Genomic DNA, 9,576 nt, shown 5'->3' on the forward strand with positions numbered 1-9,576 from the left:
TTGCCAATGTGGTAGTCTGTCTTTCATGGAAGGACACTGAGGGAGAAAGAGAGATTGCCCCTCGCAGTCACCCGCCATGTGGCAGTTTGTCTTTAGCCTCACATTAACTCTCGCGCGTCGACGGCTAGTCAATGTGCTACCTTATCTTACCACATGGCAATCGCTCAAATGTCGTAGTGTACCACACGCGTGTCCACAATCTGCCATGTGCCCACAGTCTGCCACAGTTTGCAGGTGCATTTACTTTCTCCCCTCTGCCTCGTAGATATAGCCTCTACGCCCCTGCTATCGAGCACCATGTCATCTGCTCGCTTTGGTCCTCGCGTAGTGCCATGCCATGCAGCACCTTTTTGGGTCTATCTCATCATGACAGTCTGCCCCCCCTCCACCTCCTACCATGTGGCATCTTTTGAGTTTTCTCCTTGCCCTTGAACCTCCTCCTCTTCCTCGAGCCTCTCTCCTTGACCCCCTCCTTCCACCCCAAACCTCCTCCTCCCTCTCGAGCCTCCCCAAACCTCCCTCCTCCTCCCGCAAGCCTCCAACCTCGAGGCACGTTGCTGGTCTAGGATTAGTAGCCTTAAGGAATATAAGAGGTAAGAGATTATCATTTGCCTTGACCCATAGCTTCTCCAATCAATCATCCTTTTATCTTGACTTCAAGTCCCCAATTCACATAAGCTAATGGCCATCGGCCCTTGATTTTTGCAAATCGATGGATCACAATTGTTGACCAAACCCAACATCAAAGTCCAAACACACAATAAACTTGGACTAGAGCACCACTTGGACTAGAGCACCAGTGATCGCGCCCAACTATGTTGCTGGTGGCCCCTACCACTCTGATGCCCTCATGGTCACCACGTGTCCTACTCTGACGCCCCCCATCGGCCGCTATCTTTGATTTTGCCATGCCACATCATTGGGACCACTTGGACTAGAGCACCGGTGATCGCGCCCAACTATGTTGCTGGTGGCCCCTACCACTTGCCCTCATGGTCACCATGTCTCCTACTCTGACGCCCCCCATCGGCCGCTATCTTTGATTTTGCCATGCCACATCATTGGGACACCGAAGCAGCAAACTCGCTTTCCGCGCCTTGTCAACTCCTCTATGACACCTCTGTCGCCATCCTCGTCTGGTGCCCTCTTTATGGATCTATGTCACGAAGTTTGCACCTGTTTTTGCCAAGTGCCATGTGGCACTTCAGTGCTATCCCTCTATGCTAGTCTCTATCCCCACTCAGTGACACGCGGCACACTTGCACATAACCTCTGAAATTTCTCTTTCTTGCCAATGTGGTAGTCTGTCTTTCATGGAAGGACATTGAGGGAGAAAGAGAGATTGCCCCTCGCAGTCACCCGCCATGTGGCAGTTTGTCTTTAGCCTCACATTAACTCTCGCACGTCGATGGCTAGTCAATGTGCTACCTTATCTTACCACATGGCAATCGCTCAAATGTCGCAGTGTACCACACGCGTGTCCACAATCTGCCACGTGCCCACAGTCTGCCACAGTTTGCAGGTGCATTTACTTTCTCGCCTCTGCCTCGTAGATATAGCCTCTACGCCCCTGCTATCGAGCACCATGTCATCTACTCGCTTTGGTCCTCGTGTAGTGCCATGCCATGCAGCACCTTTTTGGGTCTATCTCATCATGACAGTCTGCCCCCCCTCCACCTCCTACCATGTGGCATCTTTTGAGTTTTCTCCTCGCCCTTGAACCTCCTCCTCTTCCCCGAGCCTCTCTCCTTGACCCCCTCCTTCCACCCCGAACCTCCTCCTCCCTCCCAAGCCTCCCCAAACCTCCCTCCTCCTCCCACAAGCCTCCAACCTCGAGGCACGTTGTTGGTCTAGGATTAGTAGCCTTAAGGAATATAAGAGGTAAGAGATTATCATTTGCCTTGACCCATAGCTTCTCCAATCAATCATCCTTTTATCTTGACTTCAAGTCCCCAATTCACATAAGCTATTGGCCATCGGCCCTTGATTTTTGCAAAGTGGATCATAATTGTTGACCAAACCCAACATCAAAGTCCAAACACACAATAAACTTTGTGCATTCATGTCACCTAGATGAGGTCCCTTCATGTGAATCTAGCAAGTTACGTTGCAACATGGGCAGTGCTACCATTCAATTCTCAATGCTTCAAGTTCTACCAAAGGTTTGGAAACAATAGAGAGGAACTCTGAGGAGCCTCTACCATATTCAAAGTGAAGACATAATACACCAAAGAGATACCAATGCCATTTTGCAAGCTAGAGCTATAAGAGGCATTGATGTGTACAAAAGTTCAGAAGTAATGTGGACCTTCTATTTTTCCCACACTCGCACACAAAAGGGAAGGGGTGGGCATAGCCCTAGACACAACAAGTGCTAGTACATCACCATGGGAAATTAAACACTCTCAACACTTAAGCAAGCAAATGCCATTGCCATCATCTGAGCTATCATTTGGAGTCGTCTGGATAGATGGACTTATAGTCAAATTCTAGAAGCGTTTCTAGCCCATAATTGAGGATAACCTTGTGGAGATGTTAAATGGATGTAGTAGGGGGTCTCTGTCTAAAAATGTAAACACCACTTTATGAAGTTCTTTTCCATGAAGTTGAACCATTTAGTTGTGGGAGATTGATGTCCTACTACTATGTTAAACACATCTTATAAGGTTCATAGAATTGTCTCTATGGAGTTAGTAGGTTGCGAGCAAATGGTAAATCAAAGGTCATGATTATGCTACTTCAACTACTAAGGCAAGTTGATGATGATGCAGAGGAGTCAAAATAAGATCTGTTTCTATAGGGCACCACTACGTTATGCCAAGAGCTTGTTGCAGTCTCTAGCAAGAGGATCACCGTGAAGGAAGAGTACGCATTCAGTGGAAACACACGCAAATCCAGATGTTACATGCAGTATCTTGATCGGACTAGGCCAGTGAGCACAAAGACTCTTCGAGATCTATCTTAGTAGATGGATGAAGATGAGAGAAATGTGTTATGTCTCTCAGTGCATGCAAATCTCATACACTTAAAGCTTGATGTAGTACTTCTATATGAGTGCTTGATTGGAAGTCCCCCTCTTTAGGTAGTAGCCGAACTCCTACACTTAATTCAAAAATCACCATCAACTTCCATGGGATATAAATCCCATACAATTCCTACATCAAAGCTGACAATGCCTACTAAAAGTGACAAAGATCTGCCAGAGGAATATGCGGTCTACCTTCACCTCTCCACTCCTTAACCTTGGACCTCTCCTAAACCCTGCAACCCTCTTTGAACCCTGGAACTTCTAGATAGCTCTTTCATTCCTATCCCCTTCCAAACCTTGGAACCCCCTTCTAAACCCTTGATGTCCCATGGAGGTGAAAGCCTCCAACTTTCCATGCTTTAACCTACACCTCTCACTGGAATGCGACCCGAGGACCTATACTACACTTGTAAACACCTATGCTATAATGAGCGACGACATGACTGTAGGTGACCAGCACCCTCGGAACCTGGAAATGGGAGTGACAAAGAACAAATATTAATACTTCACAAATATGATATCATGTGTGTTTTATCATACTTCAAAAATATGAATATTCATTATGACCCAATGCAAGATTGCACCATTGAATTCTATTTGAGCAGTACTTTTAATTCTAAATTCTATGATTCATGGAAGTGTTTGACTATTTTTATAGAAGTTAAAAGTGGGCATGTCAATAGTCTTATGAAGCATGCGTGCACACACGCACATAATAAATTTGATTAGTAAATGTATCTCGCACACACAGACACTTATTTCTTTACACACGAACACACACACACATGAATACTTCCCTAACTATGAATTAATCTTTTATCTACCCCCGTGAAATCTTCCCTTTACACTTTCTTTTTAACCACCCCACATATCAAGCCTACTAATCATCCCATACCTCCTCTAATCCCTTCTTAACCATGCATCATTCGCTCCTTACTCCACTTGTGACTTAAACTTCACTTAAGAATCCATATGGTTGTCTATATTCCTAGGTAAAGTGATAACAAGCTAGGGAAAACAGGCATTACCTGTCTACCCAAACGTAATGTTTGGAGAGGAACCACAATAATTCTTACCTCACAATTTGTGTGCCTATTATACTATATATGTAAATTTATAAATAGAAATATAAATAAAGAAATAAATAGCATATGTTTTGATTTTTTTAAATAACAAATCATAATTTAAGATTAAATGTAGTATGTACCAGGTATTTACCTTTCCTCACACATAGTCCTCTCTCACATCTCTAACATGCAAGTAGTTATGTGTCTCTAGGCACTTCTAGATAGTAGTTGTGGATTTCTAGGCACGTCTAGGCTATATTTGTGTGTTACTTGCAAGATGTGATCACTGACTAGGGGATGGCAATATAGCACAATGGCGCATGCATGCTAAAACTTGTGCGTGGACAATATTCGAGTTCACTCGACTTGTTTGTGTTCAAGAGCTCGTAGTCACCAATCATTTGTGAGCTTTGCTGGCTTTATGGGGAGTAGCTTGATTCCCTTTTCACATGCAAATTTCCCTCATGCAGATCTCCAATTGTTGAGTGAAGTTGTTGAGGAAGAAAGGAGCATGGGGAAGAAATGAGCGTAGCATCCAATGTTAAAGAGTCCGCGAATCAACGAGGTGGTCAAACTAGAGCCAAAGGTTACGCTGTCAGCTGAAGAGGAAGAGGGTAGTTCTGTGTCTAACCTATACTATGGAGTCACAAAGATTGAAAGTGGACATGAGCTTTAAAAAATAACTTGAACTTGTATAATTGTGATAGTCGCCAAATATACATACTTTTTAAAAAGTGCCAACTTATATTATAAAAAAAGTGGGGTTGACCTAAAAAATAAATAGGAAAATTGCTCAAAGACCAAGCACACTACTTGAAGCCGAGGCAGCATGATTACTACTTATTAAGCTAGACACATACATATTTTATCCCCAGACTGATTACTGGGTACTTCTTCCTACTTAGCATAGAAATGCCTACCAAATTCATTTTACCAAAATCCCCAAAAGCATGCTTTCACCACAACCCACCCTAGCCTTATTTACAAATACTATATGATTTCTCCCATCTAGACTGCCAACACAACTGAGGGCCACAAATATGGCCAACATGCCACCATCATTGATGGCATTCCACCTAGGTTACCTGTCAAAGAGGCTTTCAATTAGTTCCCAACGACACTAAATGTTGTATGTCCTCAAAAGATTCACCACAGACAACCTATATTAACCAATATTGACTTTCTTAGATGACCTCTAACACACAGCCAAAGATGTAGAACCTTCCACATTAAAAAGCTTGTCTTGCAGGTACTTTAACTGTTCTAAACCTGCTTAAGTCTTGATCACCAATTTCCCAAGCCATGTCCACTTCTATTTATTATTCAATAGCCTTACTAGAGAGAGCTTCTTTGTTAGTTTCTTGTACACCACCTTGGCTGAGAGATTCCTCAAATTGGTCCTACATACCATCCATTAATTGACTCTGCATCATGCGCACACTACATAGCTTGTCGGCCAAGAACTCGGTACTACCTCCAAGACCCTATGTATAAGCTATCTTTCCTTTGTATTGAGTTTAAAAAGTTCTATTACAACATCCAATGAGTACTACTTAGCCTGCCTCTTACCCATTATTGAGCCATTATTGAAGCCGATTCCTAATGCCCTTTTTCTATAGGCTCTGAGCATGATGAACATCTAGCATTGCCAAAGGTTTATTGTCAACCATCACAACCCAACTCCACCATACTTTTTCCAACAAGCTGGAATCACCTCTCAAACTTGTTCTAACTTTCCATGTTAGAAAATTTTGCCACATTGCTTCAAGGCATCCAAGAATTCTCTAATCATGTTAGAACCCATTATCTTCAACAAAAATCCTAAGTATAGCCCATTGCACCAATCTAAGTTGTGCTAGGATCCAACTCCTTCTACGAGCCCCTACTTGATGAGACTTTTGGAATCTCCACCCAAGAAGAGCAAACATCTGTGGCATCCACTTGGAAGAAAGAGAAATGTTCCTTAAACCAACATCTAGTAACCCTAGCCTAATGAAGTGGGGGGAGAGAGAGAGAGAGAGAGAGAGAGAGAGAGAGAGAGAGAGAGAGAGACTACAACTAGATACACATCGAAGCACAAAATGCAACAAAATGAATTTTAATTCGTTCATTTTATGTACTGGATTGATGTAATGGATCTGGAGGTGGTTTTGATATGATGAGGATTTGATGATGCTGACCTATGCATAAGTCAAACTATATATCTAAGGTGCTCATCATATAGAGTATGATTTGGCGATCATTTTTGCTTCTCGGACCACTATGAAATTCCCTCCAAATCGAAAGTTATGGCCATTTGAAATATGTGCCAAACTTATCCAAGGGGAGTGGTGAAAAAGATGATGTGGCACATACACTATGTGTTCACATACTATGTGCCTATGTGGCCCTTAGTGCTTAGGTGGCATTGTGATGACATGGCACTATGTGTCACATGCAGAGAGAAAAAGTTTGCTTATGAAGAGGTTGTGTGTCACATAATCTGATGACATTGGTGTCATGGTGATGTGGTAGCTGAAAGTCACTACTGATGTGGTAAAAGTACTAATGTGGCACTTGTTAATGATGTGGACTACCAATAATGACATGGTAGCCAGCTGGATATTGTTGATGTGGCTGATTATTGCTGATGTGGCTGGGCAACTGGACTACTGACATGGCACTTTAGTCAGTAGTGATGATGTGGCATGTGGGGACTTGTTCTTGACGTGGCAGCATCCACCTAGAGGATAAGGTGCCACGTGGATCAACATGGACCACTGGCAAAACCTAACCTCCACTGACTTGACCAGCCCTTAACCCTCTTAACCTTATCTACCACATGGACTAACAGAAAACCTTTAGAGAAGAGATGCTTGTAGGGCGAAGGTGGTGAGGAGGAGACAGACGCTGGCAGTGTGGTGGAGGCATCGCGGTGGATGCTTGTCTGCACAGAAGTCTATGCCTGCGAGTCTGTTGTTTGTTGTTATGTAGTGTCTATTGTGTCATGGGAGAGGTTGTTGGGTAAGCCACCAGTCAGAATGGCGAGGTTGATGCTTGTTTCATCATTGAGAGAGCCAAAAGCTTGGCATTGCTCAGTTGTTGATGGCAAGGCATGGAGTCATTTGCACATAGATTGTTGTACTTTATCATTGGCATGTGGTATGTGGATAGCCGCTACTTTGTTTGCTTTGTTTGGAGCTAGGCATTTGGACTGCTATGTTGTGCCACTCGTTTGATGACGGTCATTGTAGATCTATTGCATGAAGCTATTGCTCTTAGGACCTCATGGTCCGGGTGGTAGAGGAGCTTTGCTTGTAGATCCAGCCATGAAGGTCTGCTTGAGATTCAAAGGGAGCTATCGTTGGTAAGGCTTGATGTGCAGCAAGAGTTGCTAAGGTCGTTGTGCTTTCATGAGGCAGTGCTTGAGGTCATTCATTTGTGTTTGATGTGAGCCTTCTTAGTCGTAGCTCTTGCTTGTTCAAGGCGTTGACTGTAGCTTGTTGCTTATGGAGTCTGTGTAGAGCTACCAGTCTCCCTCTTGCCTTCCTATGAGTTAGAGTAGACAGTGGGCCGCCTGGTGCTTTGGCCGAATGCTTCTTGCTTGTAGTTGTAGATGCAGGGCTACCTTCGTGTGCTTTTAAGTGGTGTTGGGATGTTGCAGTGCAGTGCTATAGGCCAAGGCGTCTCATTAAAGGCATTGGAGAAGCTTGCTTTAGGGAGTCTTATGTTGCAAGTTGAAGCTGGCATTTGATGCTGAAGTTGCAAGAGCCGAAGGCTGGTGCATGGGCTGTAGGAGTCACCTTGGAAGAAGATCATGCAGTTGCTTTGTTTGAAGTCAATGCTGACTATTGAAGCTTATTTGTTGCAGGTCGGGGAGGCTCACCGAAACTATAACAACAAAGAGAGAAATATAACCTTGAACCTTATTCTCTCAAGACCTTGTAGAGTGCTAAAAACTCTCAATCACTCATGAAATGAATCTCTCTTTGTCTTTGAACAGAGTAGAAGCACTCTCTAATTTATAAGGAGAAATTATCTAAACTCTCCCAATGAACTGAGAAAAGAATGATGGAACTTATCTCTCAAACACAAACAGAATTCCTCTCAAGAAGAAAATGAACATATCTCACTCTCCATAGCCTAGAATGACGAGCTTTTTTAACTGAATCAAAGAGGAAAAGGAGCTCTATGATGAGAGCTAGAGAAGGAATGGAGATGCCTCAAAGAGCAAGCTTATGTCTTGATGGAGCAAGGGCTTGATGCCTTGATAAGGGCAAGGGATTGCTCTCTCTCTAACTGAAAACTCTCTCGATGGAGGATGCCTCGCAAGGAGGGCTTAGTGCCTTGACACGGTGTAAGGGCTTGGGAGCACCTGGTGCTTTAATACCATGATTAAGTGGGGAGTGAGTGAGTGAGAGAGAGAGAGAGAGAGAGAGAGAGAGAGAGAGAGAAAGAAAGAAATTTTATTAAAGTCTTCGGAAGACCGATGGGTCTATGAGACTGTGAAAATCCTGATACAACGAGCTGTGGTAGTGGAGCTACTAAACGAGCGTCCATACCAATGCAAAATGTAAAATGCAAAAAATGCAAAATGGCAGTACTAAGTCCTAAGTACAACATAGTCATGTCGATGGTCGACTATATATCAATCTCAGCATCATCATCAATATCATCATCATCCCCAGCAACAGTAAGATATCAGGATGGATGAGTAGTGGAGGCATGAAGTTGGCAATAGAGTGCTGTCGGCCACTCAGAGGTGCAGTCCTGGCATGTCTCTTGGTCGTAGCTCTGCGTCTAACCAGGGCTACTGTGACCCCCGTCAATCGGGCTCCAACTCTAAACAAGGAGGGGATGTCTCCAAGTGTGATCTATGTGTCGACCCTCTGTCTGAGCTGTCGGGTCACGGGTTCCGATGGGTTACGATCATGTCGAGGCCTCGTCTCGTTGGGGTCCATGTGATCTAGCTGAAGAACTCCATGATAGAGCTCTAAGAGGGATCAACCGAGGAAGAAGTCTGCCCCTGTCTCCATGCTCGGAGTATCCTCTCGCGGTGTCTAAGTGCCTCATGAATAAAACCTTCCAAACATCGCTGGTCTGGGTAGGAGAGGAAATGGGCTAAAATCCCATAACTATCTCTGAAGAGGTAGTGGAAACATCCTCGGATCTCATTGTACACAGGACACCTGAAGATGAAATGCTCCTTTATCTCAACCTCCTGTATGTCACATAGTGTGCATATGCGCTGCTCCCTGGGTAGTCACTCTGCTCTGCCGCTCTCGATGCGAAGTCTGTGTGAAGAGACACAGAACTGCCCGAGAGAGATTCTCATCCAATGGGGTAGGTGAATCTGTGTGTATCCTGGTGGGTCAATGAAAAGGCAATGGATTTGTGAGCCTCAAACTACACTTCGGAGCCATTTGAAGGGAAGTTTGTGGAGGATCGGAGTCGGACTAAATGGTCGGACCGTGGGTGGATACTAGAGTCAGATGAAAGTCA

The sequence above is a fragment of the Dipteris shenzhenensis genome, chromosome 28, assembly GCF_047967505.1.
Source record: "Dipteris shenzhenensis isolate YYH24624 ecotype China chromosome 28, Dip_SZ_1.0, whole genome shotgun sequence".
In the NCBI taxonomy this organism is placed as follows: domain Eukaryota; kingdom Viridiplantae; phylum Streptophyta; class Polypodiopsida; order Gleicheniales; family Dipteridaceae; genus Dipteris; species Dipteris shenzhenensis.